Source organism: Nycticebus coucang, chromosome 16 (genome assembly GCF_027406575.1).
Source record: "Nycticebus coucang isolate mNycCou1 chromosome 16, mNycCou1.pri, whole genome shotgun sequence".
Classification (NCBI taxonomy): domain Eukaryota; kingdom Metazoa; phylum Chordata; class Mammalia; order Primates; family Lorisidae; genus Nycticebus; species Nycticebus coucang.
Window position 1 is genome coordinate 49,172,370 of NC_069795.1, and position 19,062 is coordinate 49,191,431.

The 19,062-nt window shown below is 40.5% G+C and overlaps 1 protein-coding gene across 7 annotated transcripts in view; it reads left to right on the forward strand.

Moving 5' to 3' along the window:
• The window catches only part of TMEM45A (transmembrane protein 45A), an 88,575-nt gene that overhangs the window by 37,200 nt on the left and 32,313 nt on the right, over nucleotides 1-19,062 (forward strand). Inside the window, exon 1 of one of the 7 annotated variants that reach the window (XM_053565730.1) lies at nucleotides 14,968-14,987. The exons of 5 other annotated variants lie outside the window; for them this stretch is intronic. The gene's annotated coding sequence lies outside the window, so the exon portion shown is untranslated. Of the gene's footprint in view, nucleotides 1-14,967; nucleotides 14,988-15,045; nucleotides 15,170-19,062 lie in introns of those variants that run through there. One more of the 7 variants, XM_053565726.1, reaches the window with a different exon arrangement.

The following is a 19,062-nucleotide window of genomic DNA, read 5'->3' on the forward strand; positions in this document are numbered from 1 at the left end:
GTCTGGTGAGTGGATAACCTTAGGCCATACCTACACATCACCAAAGTAACTCTTTGGAAAGACAAAAAGCAAACCAAAAATCATCTACAGCAGGCTTCTTCAACTTTAATATGGGGATATTTAAAATTCACTGGGGGATCACTTAAAATACAGATACTGAGATCTAATCCTTCTAGGCAAAGCTGCTGGCTCATATACCACACATTGGGTAGCCTGTGTCTGAATAACTAACCACTTTGTCTTTAAGCCACATCACTTCTCTTGATTATTCCTTGGATCATGCATAGAAAACTCTCAGTACAGTGCCTGATACAGACTTTGCGTTCTTGCTATGGCTGTTACTGTTAGTTTTTCAGACATGGAGAAGGGTGGACATGAGGGGAAAGAAGAAAGGGCTTTAGAGATGGACAGGCCTGAGTTAGGACCCCAGCGGGGCAGGTTTTTTATCTTTTCAGGTCTCTGCCTTTCAAATGTAAAATACTACCTCATGGAATCTATATAGAACATCGTATGTAGCTCCTAGAGAAGGTTGTGCTCAATAAATGTCACTTTTCTCTGTCCCTTTTGGACGTAGACTTAGGGTTGAATCTTGGTTCTGTCACTACACTATTATGAATCTTATCATAATCCCTGTGAAATGCAGTTCTTTATCATTAAATTTAAATGGGGATATAATTATGAGGATTAAATTAATTGGTGCATGTAAAAAGTCTTGGCACTTAATAAGAACCTGGTCATTATCGGCCCCTCTCTTCCCCTCCCTGCCTTCACTTTGCAGTGATGCAGTTGGCAAGGTCAGCCACGCTTGGACACCAGCTACCAGCCAGGGCCCAGTGGTTTCGGTTCTAATTGGCTAGAATCATCTGGAGAGCTTACAAGAGAAACCAAAAGATTCCCAGGCCTCACCCCCAGAAATTACCATTTCACGGGTCTGGGGTGGGGAGCAGACACCATGAATGTTTTTTATGGTTCCACAGATGTTTCACATAGACAGGGGGGCTGAGAATCGCGCTGCTTTAGAGGTCAACAAAGACTTGATCACTAGCATTCCTCACGTCTGCACAGCACAGCACAGCACAGCACACCTTCACCCCCAGCTCCAGCCTGTCTGTTTCTCCTGACACTCTTCTTTTTCTGTGCACTCCAGCATGAGGAGGCATGCAGCTCCAACCTGAATGCTACCCTTCTTTGGCACATAGCACTTCCAGAGACCAGTACAACCGGGCAGGGCAGGGGAGGCCGTGATCAGTGTGACTCCACTCTCCACCGCCCTTCACACCCTGGACTCACAGGAACTGCTTTGGGTTCCTGCCTGGTGAAGAATCTGACACCTCTCTGGAGACCTTTGAGGCTTTGGAGCAAAAACAATCTGTGACATCAGGCAATGCCTACTATGGTGGCAAGAACTTTATTTGTATTATGTCTGCTTATCCTTAGCTTCAAAAGGTAGTTTCATTATCATCTTTCCTAGCTTTAGAAGAAACTGAGGCAAACTTAAATAACGTGCCCCAGGTTGAGCATACAGTGGTCTTTGTAATCAGAGTACTCTGATTCTAGGATCTAGGCTCTTAAAAGTCCCCTAGGAAGAATTTAAAAATGATGCCTGGACCCACCCAGACTAATGGCAGCAGAATCTCTAGGGATTAGCCCTCAGACGTTGGTAATTTTTATGTGCTCTTCAAGGAATTTCAATGTGCAGGCTTGAGAACTGGACAAAACACTGTGCTCTTCCGCCTCCTGCACTGACTCAGGACCTAGGAGTCTCAGAGGCTTTGTTTTTTGCTGTTCCCTTCTTCCGCCCTACTGGTTTGCAGTTTTTAAATTTCTTATTTTTTTGATTGTCAGAGGTCCTGCCTCTGATTGGCATGCCTAAGCAGTTTGTGGTAAACTGAAAAATGGCTCTCAACAATGTCCATGTTCTAAATTCTGGAAACTGAGAATATGTTATTTTACATAGCCAGAAGGATTTTGCAGACTTGAATACATTCTGGATTGGGGGATATGGCGATTAAGCTGGATTATTCAGGTAGGCCCGATGTAAGAGTGAGGCAGGAGAATGAGACTTGGTAGGGGAGGGGTCAGAGCCAGGGAGAGAGATTTGCAGGTGCCAACCTGCTGGCCTTGAAGATCCAGGAAGAGGTCTGGAGCTGGGACTGCAGGAGGCCTCTAGAAGCTGCAAAAGATACAGGAAAGGATTGTTTCCTGGCGCTTCTAGAAGGAACATGGACCCCACCCCCGGCACTTCAGTTTCGCCTCAGTGAGACCCATTTCAGACTTCTGACTTCCAGAACTGTGAGATAATAAACCTGGGCTACAATTAGCAGTAATTTGTTAGACTGGCACTGGGAAAATCAACCAGGTGTATTTGGTGTCCCCCAGCACAGAGAGTTGGGTTTCTTTTCTGCCCGCTGTCATTAACTGGCTGTGAATAGTCTAGCGAGTCACCAAATGTCTCTAAGTTAAGCTACCTTTTCTGAGAATTAAAGCCAATAAAACCAGATGTTCTGGAGGGCAAACCCAGGCCAGTGACTTTACTGACTTTGCAGATGCAGTGGTTGCCAGGGTCTTGATCCTGCAAAGCTCAGTTCAGTACTTTCAAAGTGGAATCCCCATCCTGGCTCCATTAAGCCAAGCCTGAGCTCTCTTCCCTACTGCCTTGGGTTATTTTGTCATTAGCTGAGAATATCTTATTTGCTTACTTGTTTTGGGAACTTGCCAAAATCAGAAGTCACTATTTCTTAGGCTGGATCTATTTTTCTAAAAGTTAATTAAAAATAAACAGTGAAACATAAATTTCTTGATACCCACAGACTGAGAAACAAGAGTTATTCTGCCGACTCTTCTTCCTCTACTTCTATGATGATACTGGTGTCAGACTCTGCTTATGCAATTTATTTTTCATAAGCTAGATTTGAACATGACCTCCACATTCTTCCCTTCCCACCTCTACTATTTGAGGGTAGGCACAAAGCATGTGTCCTATTGGCCAGCTATTTCTTTTTTTTTTTTTTTTTTTTTTGGCGGGGGCTGGGTTTGAACCCACCACCTCCGGCATATGGGACCGGCGCCCTACCTGCTGAGCCACAGGTGCCGCCCAGGCCAGCTATTTCTTAAAGGGGAGTGTTGCGTGACCGGAGACTCGAACGAACAGCAGCTTTGCTGTGGGTGTAAACTCGCTCCTGTAATTATTAAGTCAAGAAACAGACTACACGGGATGGGATGGCATGTAGTAAAATTCTTTATTCAGGGTTTTGGTTTTATACCTTTCTCATCAGGTACACAATCTGTTATCTGTTAGTTTCACCATTACCTCATTTTACCTATCTGAAATTAACTTGAAAGGAAATATCCTATTACCATATCAACACAATCACTTTTGTAGTAAACATCTTCTTCTGGACACTGACTAATCTCTGGGCACGTATCTAAATAAAGATGGTAAAGAAGAAAGTAGCCACAGGGGAACAGAGTTAATGGAAGAATATCTTCAAGCGTTCACTCAGTTTACTCAGTATGAAGTAACGACTGTGTCTTTTCCTCAGGGCAGAGCACCTATAGACCTCTAACAATATGTTGTTAACATACATCAACCCTCTGGCCTGTATCTCTGAGGAAAGGTGGCATGCCCTTTGATCTCAGGCTTCATGGAGTACACAGCTTCAGAGAATGGGCTTGTGGAATTTTTAACTCCAGGCAAGCCAACTTTGCGTGTGTTCCAGGGGGGCCCAGGTCCCTTAAGCCTCTGGAAGAATAGCAAGTCATTTTAAACTCACACTGAGTTCACTTTGTGTGATTGATGTAGGATATGCTTATTTCTAAATATTATCTTACAGGGGAGGTGTTTAGAGCTTTCCATGATTGCACCTAGAGCAAATATCATTGGCAGGAATGATGATCATTCCTAAGTGGTCTCATGCACTCATATTTAATGCCAGGTCCCTTTGTCCTTACTAGTAATATTAAATAGCAAACTTTAATGATTTTTATGTGAAAGTTTTCTCATGGGAATTGTGCAAGCATTATTTCCCCCCCACATGGTGCTGTTTATTCTATTAGTTGCTATAAAAGGTACTTAGTTTTTCTTTAACAAGTGCACATAATCTTGGTTGGACTTACTTTGAGACAATAGTTAACAGTTAAGTTTGTTATAATTTTCTTTTACTTCAGAAAAATAAAAAAAAAATATGTTTTGGATTTGACCGAGGATCTCTTAGACCAATGTTTCTTCACTGGGGGAGGGAGTGTGATTTTGCGCCTCCCCCCCACCCCGACCAAGGGCCATTTATCAAAATCTGTAGATATTTTCAGCCGTCACAACCTGAGGGGAGGCGCTGCTGGCATCTTTCAGAAGCCAGGATTGCTGCTGAACATCCTACGATGCATAGGAAAGCCTACCCATCTTCCCCAGCCAGAGAAAGAATTAACTGGTCTGGAATGCAGCAGTGCTGCTGTTGGGAAATTCTGTCCTGGACCAGTGTTTCATGAACTTTCATATATATATGAATCAACTGAGGATGTGGCTAAAATGAAGAGTCTGATCTGGTATGTCTAATGTGAGGTGTGAGATTCTGTATTTCCAACAAGCTCTCCCTTGATGCCCATGCTGCTGGAGGGGGGACCACGCTTTGAGCAGCAATGTCCTAGAATTCTTGTCTGTGGTCTGTTTTCTTAGTCTAAAACATAAATTCCATGAGAACAAAAATGTCCCCAGTGGACTGTATTGGCATATCACGGTTTAATAGGTATTTATTGAAAGCATGGATGGATAGATGGAAGAGGAGGGAACGAATGCATTAGCAGATATACAAAAGCAACAGACCTAGTCACTCCCATGTGTGTCGCGGAAGAACCTTAGAGGCATTTCTTCTAAATTTCCCCTTAACAAAGTCAGAAATTTGCCAAAAGCCTTTCCCAGGGTGTGACAACCTTCCTTGGGTAAAAAGTGACCCCCTTTCTTGATATCTCCCACTGTCCCTTCTGGTGCAAGGTCAGGGTCCTGTGGTTAATTATTCTGGGTGGTTACCAGCACTAAACGTGAGTTAGACTGACAGTGGGAAAAAACAGAGGCCCAAACACTGACCCCACATGTGAGTCTGCCCAGAGGCAAAGGGTCTAGAAAATCATATTTATGGTGTTTTCACAGCTGGTGGGTGAGTGGGGAGGAGAAGTGGGGAACCAGAATAGTTTCTTAAAGGAAAATCAGGTTAGAATGAATTTCATGGTCTATCCCTATGGGGAAAAGACTTCCTCTATTGGGCAACGGGAAGCTGAGGGGTGGGGACAACCGAATGCCTGTGCAGTCTGTACACTTGTGTGCTTCTGAAACTCGGAGATATATTAGCCCCAGCTGGCAACTCATTTCCTTCCTATTCTTGGCTCTCTGGGCCCCCCTTATCACCCTCTGTCTTTCTCTATACACGGAAATCCAAACCAGGCCAAATTTTAGAATGTGATTCAAGAGGGGCTTTCCTTCTCAAGGTGGTCTCTGTGCCCTGGTATGGAATTTGCTTAGACTCCCAAATCCTCTCTGTGGCCCTTCAGAGAATTGGTTGTGATAGGCAGAAGAGAGGTGGGAAGAGAAGAGCAGGATAACAGGAAGATGAGTAAGGAAGAGGTGAGGAAAGTGAAGCCGTGAGAACAGGGTATTCTCTGTGGAAGCCAGGGATAGCCAGGATTTCCTCCAGGTGTCCTTGTTACAGAGCCCATGATGACAGCCGCTCTCCCCTTAGAAGCTGTGATGCAAAAGCCGGTGTCAGCGTTGTTGATTCAGGTGTCGTCACTGCAGATTGGCTGCACATTGTTTAGTAAACTAGTCTGGGCCCCTCGGCACCTGGGAGTCTGCCCTGAATCAGAGTGAAGTGGCTTTCTCTTCTGGATTGTGAGTGGCTGGAGTAATACTGGGTTTGGGAGTCATGTTCTTCATGGAAGTAGGTCATCAAGACTGAGGAATGTTTAGTACCTTCACTGGGACCTACAAGGGGTTCAGTTTGGCATCAGGCAAGGTTAACAGAGAGTGAGATTTGTTTGTCACCAGAATGGGCTATTGAGGCAGTTGATAGAATTTCCCCTTCTGGCTGCCTTTAAACAACTTCTTCTTCTGTGTTATGCACATATTATTCTTGTATTCTTGTATTATGGGAGGGTTTAAGGGCTCTGATGTGTAGCTCTGTTACAACCCTTCTTTGCTTAAAAGCATCCAGTTGCTTCTTATTATCCATAGAATAAAATTTAACCTAGCATTCAAAGTGCTTTATTATCTGGCTATAAATCACCTTCTAGGCCAGTGGTTCTCAACCTGTGGGTCCCGACCCCGTTGGGGGTAGAACGACCCTTTCACAGGGGTCGCCTAAATACATCCTGCATATAAGATATTTACATTACGATCCATAACAGTAGCAAAATTACTACTAGTAGTTATGAAGTAGCAATGAAAATAATTTTATGGTTGGGGGTCACCACAACATGAGGAACTGTATTAAAGGGTCACGAAATTAGGAAGGTTGAGAACCATTGTTTTAGGTCTTCTTTTTTTTTTAAGATAGCTTTCATAAAACAGAAGTTTTTAATTTTAATGAAATCTAACTTACACATTTTTGCTTTCATGAATTATGCTCTTGATGTTGTATTTTAAAACTCTTTGCCATAGCCAAAGTGGCCTAGATTTTCTTCCGTTATCTTCTAGAGCAGTGGTTCTCAACCTTCCTAATGCCGCACCCTTTAATACAGCTCCTGTGGGTCGCAACCCACAGGTTGAGAACCACTGTTCCGGAGGTTTTATCATTTTGTATCTTACATTTGGGTCAATGATCCATTTTGAGTTAATTTTTATAAAAGAAGTAAGGCCTATGTTTAGATTCATTTTTTTCTTTCTTTCTTTTTTTTTTTTTGCATGTGGATATGATGGTTAATTTTATGTGTCAGGATGGTTGGACAAAAGAGATGCCCAGATAACAGGCAAAACATTACTTCTGGGTGTGTCTCTGAGAGCATTTTCAAGAAAATGAACAAAATGAATAAGCCAGGAATAGGGAGCATCCTCAGCTTGATAATATCTTGATAATATCTCAAAACTTGCAGCTAACATCATACTTTAATGGTGAAAACCAGGTGCTTTTCTCATAAGAGTGGGAACAAGGCAAGGATTATCCCTCCTATTTAACACCTCATACTATATGTCATGATTAATGCAGAAGGTCAAGAAAAGGACATTAAAACATATACTGAATGGAGGGGAAGAAATAAAACTGTTTATGTTCATAGATTACATAATTATCTGTGTAGGAAATACCAAAGAATCAACAACATTATCAACAATGACAGCAAAAACCCTCCTCAAACTAATAAATGGTTATAGCAAGATTATAAGATACAAGATTAATATATAAAAGTCAAATGCTTTTCTACATACCAGCAGTAAACGATTAGAGTTTGAAATTTAAAAATACAACATCATTTACATTAGCACCAAAGGAAAAGAAAAGGTATACTTCATTATAAATCTAATAAAATATGTATGAGATCTGAGGAAAACTACAAACCTCTTTTGCAAGAACTCAAATATCTAAATAAATGAAGAACAATTCCATATTTATGGGTAGGAATAATCAACATTGTTAAGATGTCAGTTCTCCTCTGGAAAGCTGGTGATATATTAATAATTCAATCCAAGTCTAGAGGCCTGAGAACTAGGAGGCCCACTGGTATAAGTCTCAGAGTCCAAAGACCCAAGAACCAAAAGCTCTGAACTCGAGTGCAGGGGAAGAAGATGGATGCCCCAGCTCCAGAAGAGAGCAAGTTTGCCCTCCTCTACTTTTCTGTTCTAATTAGCCTTTCAGTGGATTAAATGATGCTCACCAATCCAATCTTCTTTGCTCAGCCTACTGATTCAAATAACAATCTCATTTGAAAATGCATCCACATTGCTAAATTTAGATCTACCTCTTTTATTGAAAAAAAAAAAACTTTTAACTGTAGTTTCAGCTTCTGCTTCATATGTTACACAATGTTTTTTCATTTCTCTATTGATATTCAGATTGTTGTCAATTTTATGCTACTTCAATATAGCTATAAATTTTTTTCTTAAATGTACTAGAGAATGTGCCAGAGTTTATATGGGGTACATAGTACAAATTGAACTCCTGGATTGAGGTGGGTAAGTGCTCTTCCAAATGTCCTGTCTTGGCAGAGCAGGAATGCCAATTTAAACTTTTAGTAGTGTATGAGTGTTCCTGTTTCCTCACAGCCTCACCAACACTTGAAATAATAGATCTTTTAATTTTGCAAATCAAAACAAGTAGAAAAATACCTGTTTTAAATGTAGTTTGCTTTGATTTTCAGTGAATTTTCCAGTGAATTGTGCATCTTTTTGTGTAATTATTATACATTAGGGTTTTTCCTTGTGTGAATTATCTATTCTTATTCTTTCCCCTTGGGGGAACAGTTTTTCTTTTTCTTTTGTTTCTTTTTTGTTTAAATAGATTTAGGGAGTACAAGTGGTTTTTTATTACATGGGCTGAATTGCATAGGGGAGAAGTCTAGGCTGTTAGTATACCCATCACCTGAATAGGGTACATTGTACCTAATAGATAATTTTTAATTCCTCGACCCTCTCCAACTTCCCCTCTGTGTCTGCAGTATCCATTAAGTCACTTTGTATAGTCACGCATATCAATTGTTTAGCTCCCGCTTATAAGGGAAAACATGCAGTATTTGATTTTTGTTCCTGGGTTACTCTGCTTAGAATAATGTGTCTAGTTCTATCCCAAGTTGCTGCAAAAGACATTATTTTATTCCTTTTGATGGCTGAGTAGTAATAGTAGTCCATGGTGTGTGTGTGTGTGTGTGTGTATGTGGTCTGTGTATTCTTTATCCACTCTTCGGTTGGTGGGCACTTAGGGTGGTTCCATATGTTTGCAATTGTCAATTGTGCTGTGATAAACATATGGATGCAATTGTCTTTTATTTTTTATACAATGACTTCTTTTCCTCTGGGCAGGTCCTCAATAGTGGAATTGATAGCTACCATCTAAAAGTAGATATACTTTTAGTTCTTTGAGGAGTATGTTTTCCACAGCAGTTTTACTAATTTACATTCCCACCAAAGGTGTCTATTTCCTTTTCACTACATCTGTGCCAACATACATTGATTTTTAACTTTTTAATAATGGCCATTCTGACAGAGGTAAGGTGGCATCTCACTGTGGTTTTAATTTGCATTCCCTGATGATTAATGATGTTGAGCATTTTTTCCATATGTTTGTTGGCCATTTGTTTTTCTTCTTTTGAAAAATACCTGTTCATTTCTTTTACCAACTTTTTAATGGGGTTATTTAGTTTTTTCTTGCTAATTTGTTTGAATTCCTTATAGATTCTGGATATTAGGACTTTTTCAGATGGATTAACTTGTGAATATTTTCTACCATTCTATAGGTTGTCTGTTTACTGATTATTTCTCTTGCTATGCAGAAACTTTTTTGTTTAATTAAGTCCCATTTATTTATTTTTGTTTTTGTTGTATTTGCCTATGGGGTCTTAGTCATCAGTTCTTTACCTAGGCCAAAGTCAAGGGTAGTTTTTCCTAGGTTTCTTACAACATTTTCATAGTTTGATGTCTTACAATTAAGTCTTTAATCTATCCTGAGTTAATTTTGGTATATGGTGAGAGAGAGGGATCCAGTTTCATTCTTCCTCATGAGGCTACCCAATTTTCCCAGCACTATTTTTTTTGAGACAGAGTCTCACTATGTCGCCCTCGGTAGAGTGCTGTGGCATCACAGCTCACAACAACCTTAGACTCTTGGGCTTAAGTGATTGATTCTCTTGGCTCAGCCTCCAGAGTAGCACACTAGCTTACGGTGCCAGCCACATGCACCGAGGCTGATGGGTTCAAGCCAGGCCCGAGTCAGCTAAACAACAATGACAATTGCAACAAGAAAATAGCTGGGCATTGTGGCAGGCACCGTAAGCACTGTGCAACGGGCACCGAGCCCCAACACCATTTGATTAGGGCTTTCTTTCCCCAGTTTATGCTTGATCTGCTCTGTCAAAGATGAGTTGGTTTTAGGTATTTGGTTTTATTTCTGTGTTCTCTATTCTGTTCCTTTACTCTATGTGTCTACTTTCACACCAGTATTATGCTGTTTTGGTTACTATAGCCTTCTATTATAATTTGAAATCAGGTAATGTGATGCCTTGAGGCAGGCATCCTCAAACTTTTTAAACAGGGGGCCAATTCACTGTCCCTCAGACCATTGGAGGGCCGGACTATAGGTTTTAAAAAAAAACTGTGAACAAATTCCTATGCATACCGCACGTATCTTATTTTGAAATAAAAAAGAAAATGGGAACAAATACAATTCACACTGCTTCATATGGCCCGCGTGCCGCAGTTTGAGGATGCCTGCCTTAATTAAGGTTATGTTTTTTGGTTAAGGATTGCTTTGGCTAATCAGGCTCTTTTTTGGTTTCATATGAATTTTGGGGTTGTTTTTCTAATATGTGAAAATGACATTGGTATTTTGATGAGAATTGCATTGAATCTGCAGATGACTTTGGGCATTGTGGACATTTTAACACTATTGATTCTTCTAGACCTTGAGCATGGAATGCTTTTCCATTTGTTTGTGTCATCTACAATATCTTTAATCAATGTTTTGTAGTTCTTCCTGTGAGGATCTTTCACCTCCTTGGTTACGTATATTCTTTCATATTCTTGGTTAAGTGTGTTCTAAGATATGTTATTTTTTTGCAGCTATTCTAAATAGTATTGAGTTCTTGATTTGATTTCAGAATAGTTGTTATTAATGTATAGAAATGCCAACCAGTTTGATGTGAACATTCTAGATTGTATATAGAGTCAGCACATTATACCCCATAAAATTAGTAATTGTACACAGTTATGATCTAATAAAAAAAAGTAATGCTATTGATTTCGTAATTTGAGAATCTACTGAATTCATTTATCAATTCTAGCAGTATTTTTAGGAGTCTTTGGGTTTTCTAGGTATAATCATATCACAAACAAAAATGGATGTTTTGACTTCCTCTTTTCCAATTTGGATGCCCTTGATTTCTTTCTCTTACATAATTACTCTCACTGGGATTTACAATACTATGTTGAATACAACTGGCGAAAAGTGGGCGGTGTTGTCTTGTTCCAGTTCTTAGGAGGAAATGCATTCAACTGTAACCCATTCAGTGTGATGTTGGTGGTGGGTTTGTCATATACGTCATTTATTATTTTGAGGTATATACTTTCTAAGCTTACTTTGGCAAGGGTTTTTATCATGAAGGGATGCTGAATTTTATCAAATTCTTTGTCTTCATCTATTTAGATGATCATATGGTTTTTGTAAATCACATTTATTGATTTGTGTAAGTTGAACTATCCTTGCATCTCTGAGATGAAACCCACTTAATTGTGATAAATTATTTTTTGATGGACTGTTGGATTTGGTTTAGTAGGATTTTGTTGAGGATTTTTGTATCTGTGTTCATGAGGGCTGTTGATCTGTAGTTTTCTTTTTATTGTATACTTTCCTGGCTTTGATAGCATGGTTATACTGGCTTCATGGAAAGAGTTGGAAAGGATTCCCTCCTCATCGTTATGGAGCAGTTTCAGTAGGATAGGTGCCAGTTCTTTGTTGGTCTGGTAGAATCTGGCTCTGAATTCACGTGATCCCGGGCTTTTTGTTTTGGGTTTCTTTTTTTGTTTTTTCCCTGATTCTTTAACCTTGCTACTTTATTTTGGTCTGTTCACGGTTTCTTTTTCTTCTTGATTCAAGCTTGGGAGGTTGTGTGTTTCCAAAAATGTATCCATTTCCTCTATATTTTCTGGAGGTATTTGTAGTAGTGCATGGAGATATTGTAGTAGTCTCAGATACTCTTGTGCATTTTCGTGGTATAAGTTGTAACCTCTCCTTTTTCATTTCTGATCCAACTTCTTTGAATCCTCTCTCTTCTTAATCTAGCTAGTGGTATGTCAAATTTCTTTCTTTTTTTTTTTTTTACCTTTTCAAATAACCTGTTTTTTCTTGTGTTGATTCTTTGCACTTTTTTTGTTCCAATTTCATTTAGTTTGGCTCTGATCTTTGTTATTTCTTGTCCTATTGTAGCTTTTTTAGTTCTCTGAGGTGGGACATTAGTTTGTTATTTATAATCTTTCTATCTTTTTGATAAGTGCTTAGTGCTATAAAAGTGTCTCTTAGAACTGGTTTTGCTGTATCTCAGAGATTTTGGTAGCTGTGTAGCCATTGTTATTCAACACACACACAAAAAATTCTTAGTTTCCATCTTTACTGTATTGCTGATCCAAAGATAGTTTATTACCAGTTTGTTTAATTTCTATGTATTTGTGTAGTTGTGTGAGCTCCTCTTGGAATTGATTTCTAATTTTATTCCATTGTAGCCTGAGAAAATATATGGTATTATTTCAATTTTTTAAAATTAGCTGAGACTTTTTGTGGCCTAACATATGGTCAGTCTTGGAAAATTTTTCATGTGCTAGTGAGAAGAATGTATATTCTGCAGTTTGGGGGTAGAATGTTCTCCTAGGGCCATTTCTTTTAGAGTTCCATTGAAGTTTCATGTTTCTTTGTTGATCTTATGTCTCAATGATCTGTCTAATTCTGTCCCTGGCGTGTTGAAGTTCTCCACTATTATTGTATTGTTCATTTGATTCATTTCTTAAGTCTAATAGTATTTGTTTTATGACTCTGGGACCTCCAGTGTTAGATGCATGTATGTTTAGGATTATTATATCTTTTTTTATATTGATCCTTTAGCATTATATAATAACAAACTTCATCACTTTTTACTCTTGTTGATTTAAAGTCTGCTTTATTGGATAGAAGAATAGCTACTCTTGCTTGCTTTTGGTTTCCATTTGTGTGGAATATTTTTTCCTACTCCTTTATATGAAGACTATGTGACTCTATGAGTTAAATGGTTTCTTGACAACAGAAGATATTTGGTTTTTATTTTTAATCCGTTTTGTTAATATACTTCTTTTAACTGGGTGTTTAGAACCTTTGCATTGAATGTTAAGTGAGATACTGTTTCAACCATCATATTGATTGTTATCTAGTAGTTTTGTATGCTTCCTTGTATTATTGTTTTATAAGAGTTGTGAGTTTTTACTTTCAAGTGTTTTTATAGGGTGAATATCAATTGTTTTTTGGTGTTTAGAGTACTTTTGAGCATTTCATATAGGATAGGTCTAGTGGTAACAAATTCTCTTAGTGTTTGATTGTCTAAGAAAGATCTTATTTCTTCTTTATTTATGAAACTTAGTTTTTAAGGATAAAAAATTCCTGGCTCGCAGTTATTCTGTTTAAGAAGAATAAAGATGTATGGAATAATTCTACCTTGTAAGGGTACCTAGCACATTCAAGATTCTACCGAGCTTAGTGGCTTTTAAGATTTCTGTTGAGAAGTTTGCTGTTAGTATGATGGATTTTCCTTTGTAAGTTATTTGATGCTTTTACCTTGTAGCTTGTAGGATTTTCTCTTTCACTTTGGCTTTGGCCAGTCTGATGTGTATATGCCTTGGTGATGTTCTGTTTACATTGAATCTTCCAAGAGCTGATTATCTTTCTTGTATCTGGATATCTAAATCTCTAGCAAGACCAGGGAAGTTTTCTTCCATTATTTTCTCAAATAGGTTTTCCATGCTTTTTACTTTTTCTTCTTTTCCCTCAGGGATAGCTGTGATTCTTATGTCTGACTGTTTTACATATTCCTGTATTTCTAGGAGATTTTGTTCATTTTTCTTGACTCTTTTTTTCTTTTTTTTTTGACTGGACTAATTTGAAAGTTTTTTATTCAAGCTCTGAAATTCTTCTTCTTGAGTTAGTCTGTTGCAAAGACTTTTAATTGTATTTTGAAATCCCTTGAATGACTCTTTTATATCCAGAAGTTTTCCTTTTTAAATTATCTGTCTTCTAGTGAACTTTTATTGGTGTTCTGAATTACTATTATTATTATTGTTATTAGTTTCTTTGTGTTGTTTTTTAACTTTCTTTTTGATCCCCTTGTGCTTACTTGCAATCTGTATTTTGAATTCTGTATCTGACATTTCAAAAATTCCTTTTGGTTGGAGTCTATTTCTGGAGAGTTTGTGTGATCCTTTGGGGGTGTTGAGAGAGCCCATTTTTCCATATTGCCAGAGATCTTACGCTGATTCCTTTCCATCTGGAAACACATTTCTCAGTTCAAAATAGATAGCTTTGTGGTGCACCTGCTTTCCTCTACTGGGAACTCTCTTGATCAATGTAGAGAGGGAGAAGTACACTGCCTTTCAGCTTGTGCAGGTAGGTGCCTGCTGTGGTGCTGCTGGCTATTTGGGTCATTTGGACCTCAGACCCTTGGAGGGTGTTCAGGTGCCAGAAGTAATCCTCAGATCCAAGGGCCCCTGGATTGCCTTTTGTCCTTGGGGACAAGATCAAGACCAAGCTGGCAAACTTTCCCTGAAGCTTCCCTGAGTTCAGGGATTGGCTGTGATAGAGATGGGTAGAGTAATCTTCTGTTATGGAAGAATGCTTAGGCAGGAGAAGAGTGGATACACTGTGAGCCTGCAATAGGAGGGGCCCTTCTTGATGAGTTTAGTATAGGCAGGGAAACTATGGAGCATGTGCCATTCACAGCTTCCTCTCCCAGCCACGACAGTGGTCTTAGTCCTTGAGGGGCACGAAAGTGCTCAGATTTCCAGCGCCCATCCTGATCCAGTTACAGCAGAGGTGGCGTGGACAGCTAAACCCTTTGTGTGCACAAGCACAACACTGGCTTTGCGTTTTGGGCTATGGCTAAAATGCTCTGGCAGGGAAGGTTTGGCTGTGCCAGGGACTTGCCTCTAGGGAGGGCAGGCTCCTCCCAGAAGAGACAGGAAGCTCAGGAAAGAACCACTGGCTTCGCCCTCCCTCAGGGGGACCAGTAGCTTTCCTCCTTGGAGAATAACAAACTGCTTGCTGTGGTGTTTTGAAGAGAAGGAGGTGCCTTGAGCTCCGTGAAATCTTGAGTATGATAGGTGCATTGGGAGAGGTGGGGCAGCTGATCCCAAGTACCCTGGCCTAAACCTCTCTTGTGGAACCTTAGCCAGATCTGAGCGGAGACAGCCACGGCTGCTTCAGCAGCCGGGGGTGGGGGAGAGGAGAGGAAGAGAAGGCTCCAAACGGTGAGGAGCCTGTGCCCTATTTCCTTTGTCCCAAGGGGCCCTCCTGATGTCATGCTCTCCTTTCATCTGGGAGTGGCCTGCCCCGAATGTCCAAACTCTGGGATATCCACAGTTCACCTGGGACCCACTGGTCCTCCAAGGATGCTGTGGTCTGAGTGGATGCTGGGGAGCATTGGCGGTGGAACCAGCAATGTAGAGACCCAGAGGCTGAGATTCTCATGTTGGGCAGCTGCAAAACTTCCTTTCCATAAAGGGAGGGAATGAGCTGCATATTCTGTGCAGAACCTGGACACAATGAGTGAGTGCTGTGGGGGTGTGCTCCCCATGAAGCCTAGATCTGGCCTTCTTGCAGCTCGCCCACACCAATAACTTACTAACTTTCTAACTTGGGTTAGAAGTGGCTATGTCCACAGCATTGGGTGGCTGAAGGAGGAAAAGTCCCCATCTCCATATCCCTTCCCAGGATGCCCAATTTTAAGCTTACAAAATGGCATGTTAGGCCTGTAATTGGAAAGATTGAGACCTCATCCAGGCAGATAGCATGGGCAGGATGCCGGGCGTAGTGCTGTCTGCTTGTGTCTGCTTTTCCTGAAGCTTGTAGTGCAGTGGGGAATTGTCCTGAGAACAGGTAGGAGAGTTGAGCTTCCCTGTTCCCCTTCAGCTGGGCGGGCTGCAGCTGTGCTAACCCAAACTCAGCCTGAGGGAGGGGTGTTGCTCAGCTTTAAATTCCCAAGCTGGTTCCTTGAGCCTGTGACCAGAAAGGGTTGGGCCACTTCCAGACAAGCTGTGTGGGCGATATACTGTGGGGGAGTGCTGTGCACAGATATCTTGGTCTTCCTGCAGTGTGTAGCAGGGTACTGGTAGTTGTCCTACGTGTGTGTAGGAGAGCTTGGGCTCCCTTGTACCTCCTTAGCTGGGCAGGTTTGCGTCAGTCCCATTTCAGCCCAAGGGCAGGGCACTGCCAGGCTTCAAACTCCTGAAATGGTGCCTTGGGCATGTAGCCAGAGAGGGTAGGTCCATTCTCAGGCAGGCTGTGCTGGTAGGTAGGAATCTGTGGGGAGTATTGTTTGCTAAAGGCTTGGTCACACTGCAGCCAGCAGCAGGATGATGGGCACCATCCCAGAGGCATGCTGGAAAGCCTGGTTTCCCTGCCCTCCCCAGCCAGGTGGGGGCTGCACCCACATCCAGACCAAACCCAGTCTGAGGGCTGGGCACTGCCCAGAGTCAAACTCACCAAAATGGTGCCCTGGACCTGTGACTGGAAAGGCAGGTGGCATGGGTGACAGACTGTGCAGAAGGCTCTCAGCTCCTGTCTCAGTCTTGGCTGCAGCCCACAATGGAGCAGTGGAGACCTTCCCAGGGACGTGTGGGAGTGGACAGGCTCCTCTGTCCCTCCTCAGAGCCTCGTGGTGGTGACAAGTAGGCCTGCAATTCCTCAGGCCTGGCTCAATCTGCTCTAGGCGCACATACCTGTGGGCTTCCTCATGCGTGAGCTCCCTTTATGGAACAGTGCCTTTGTGAAATCTGGAAGCAGATATCTATGTAAGGCATATGACCTGCATGGGTCAGGGAGTTCTCTTATAGCCAATATTGTAAATTCTAATCATGGAGGGTGGAGCCTCGGGGAGGGGTGGGTGTCTCTGTTCCTGTTTTACCCATCTAGGAGTTTCTCCTGCTGTCAGTCAGTCCCTGGCAGGGCAAATTGCCCCGAACCCTCTCCTTATCTACTTTTTGGTGCTTCTTGTTCCTTCCCTGGTGAATCCCAGCATTCTGTCTCAGACAGTCAGTTTGAAATGTGAGACTTTGCTCACTCTTCAGGTTCCTGTGTGTGGAGGAGGCACATACTACCTGCATCTAGTCAGCCACCTTGATCCTAATTCTAGTTTTTCTTTTGCTAAATGTATCCTAATTAAAAATTACATTCTGGCTACTCATCCTTTGTCAGTTATGTTTATTTCAAATACCTTTTTTTTTTTTTTTTTACCTTTTTTGACTTTATGGTGCCATGGTAGAAGAGGTATAGGCTGGAGAATGGTTATGAATCCCAGTTCCAATACTTATCACTAGCATAACCTTAGGCATTTTTTAAATCTCTAACTGCATCACAGTCTCTACCGCATAAAATAGGGAAGATAATAGTATCTGTTTCAGAGGTTCGTTATGAAGTTTGAATGTGTTAAAATGCAGAGTGTTAAAATGAGTTAAAATGCAGGGGTAGAGAGTGGTACACAGAAAACTAGGTAACTAGGTAACATTTTAACATATACTAGATAGAAGTTTTAAGGTTTTTTCTTTGTGGCTGTAAGATGAGGTAGATTTGAATATTTTTTGCGTTTACTCATTATCAAATTTTTATTATATTTTTCAGGATAAAATTTTTATTCCATCTCACATAAAATAAGATGTTCAGGGATGGAATGCTGGATCTGCAAAGTCTTCAGAAGTAAACTTCTGCCATATTCACTGCTCCTGTCCCTTGGGTACTGGCCTTATTCTCCTAATCTGAGATAGCTGCCAAAGCAGTAACCATCCCAACAATGTTCCAGGCTTCAGAAGAGAAGGAAGGGCAGAAATAGTTAGTGTCTGTTTCCCTCTTTTCAGTCCATTTTATTGAAATATAATTTACACGCAATAAAACTTACCTCTTTTAACTGTTTAATCTGATGTGTAATTTTTGTCATCATCAGTATATAGAACATGTCCATCATCTTGAAAAGTTCCCTAACACCTTTTGTGGTCAATTTCCTCTCTTACCCTCAGGCCACCATGGAAAGATTTCTTTTACTACAGTTTTGTCTTTTCTAGAATTTAATATAAAGGGAACTATTCCATAGGTACTCATTTGTTTCTGGTTTGTTTCACTTAGCATAATGAGATTCATCAGGTTTTTGCATGTATCAGTAGTTTGGTCCTTTTTGTTATAGAAACGTATCACAGTTTGCTCATACATTCAATAGGTGATGGGCATTTGGGTTATTTCTAAGTTTTAGTGATTACGAATAAAGCTACTATGAGTATCCATGCACAATCTTGGTGTGGACATCATTTTCATTTGTCTTGGGTAGATAAATAACATGGAAGTGAAATTCCATTGGGTCGAGTGGTGCGTGTGTGCTTAATGCTATGAAAAGTGACAAATTGCTCTTCAAGGGATTGCATCATTCCGCGTTCCTGCCAGCAGTGTATGAGAGTTCTAGGCACTTACAAGCACTTGGTATTGTCAGTTTTTAAAAATTTAGCCATTCTATCCAGTATGTATTGGTACTTACCATTTTAGCATTTCCCAAATGACTGCTGGTATTGAACATCTTTTTATGTGATTATTTGCCATTTGGATTTATAAGTTTTAAGTTTTGATGTGACCAAATTTCTCAGTTTTTTCTTTATTATTTTGCTTTTTGCAACTTACTAAAAACTTTCTTTCTTATCCCAACATCATAAGGACATTTTCAGGCATTTCTTCTAAAATGTTTTGAAATTGGATTTTCAAAATTAGGTCTTAATCTACTGGGATTTATTTAGAGACAGAGTCTCTCTCTGTTGCCCTGGCTAGAGTGCAGTAGCATCATCACAGCTCAATGAAACCTCAAACTCCTGGGCTTAGGTGATCTTCCTGCCTCAGTCCAGCTAATTTTTTCTAGTTTTGGTTGAGATGGGGTTTTGTTCTTCTTCAGGCTGGTCTCAAACTCTTAGGCTCAGCAGTCCTCTTGCCTTGGCCTCCCAGAGTGCTATGATTATAGGCATGAGCCACTGTACCTGGCCTGGAATTTATTTTTTAATCTGATGTGAAACAGGGAATCTAGTTTAATTTTTATCCATGGATAGAAACTCAGGTGTAGTGACACTACTGATTTTTCCATGGTTTTTTAATTTGTATTGTCATTTCTTCATTT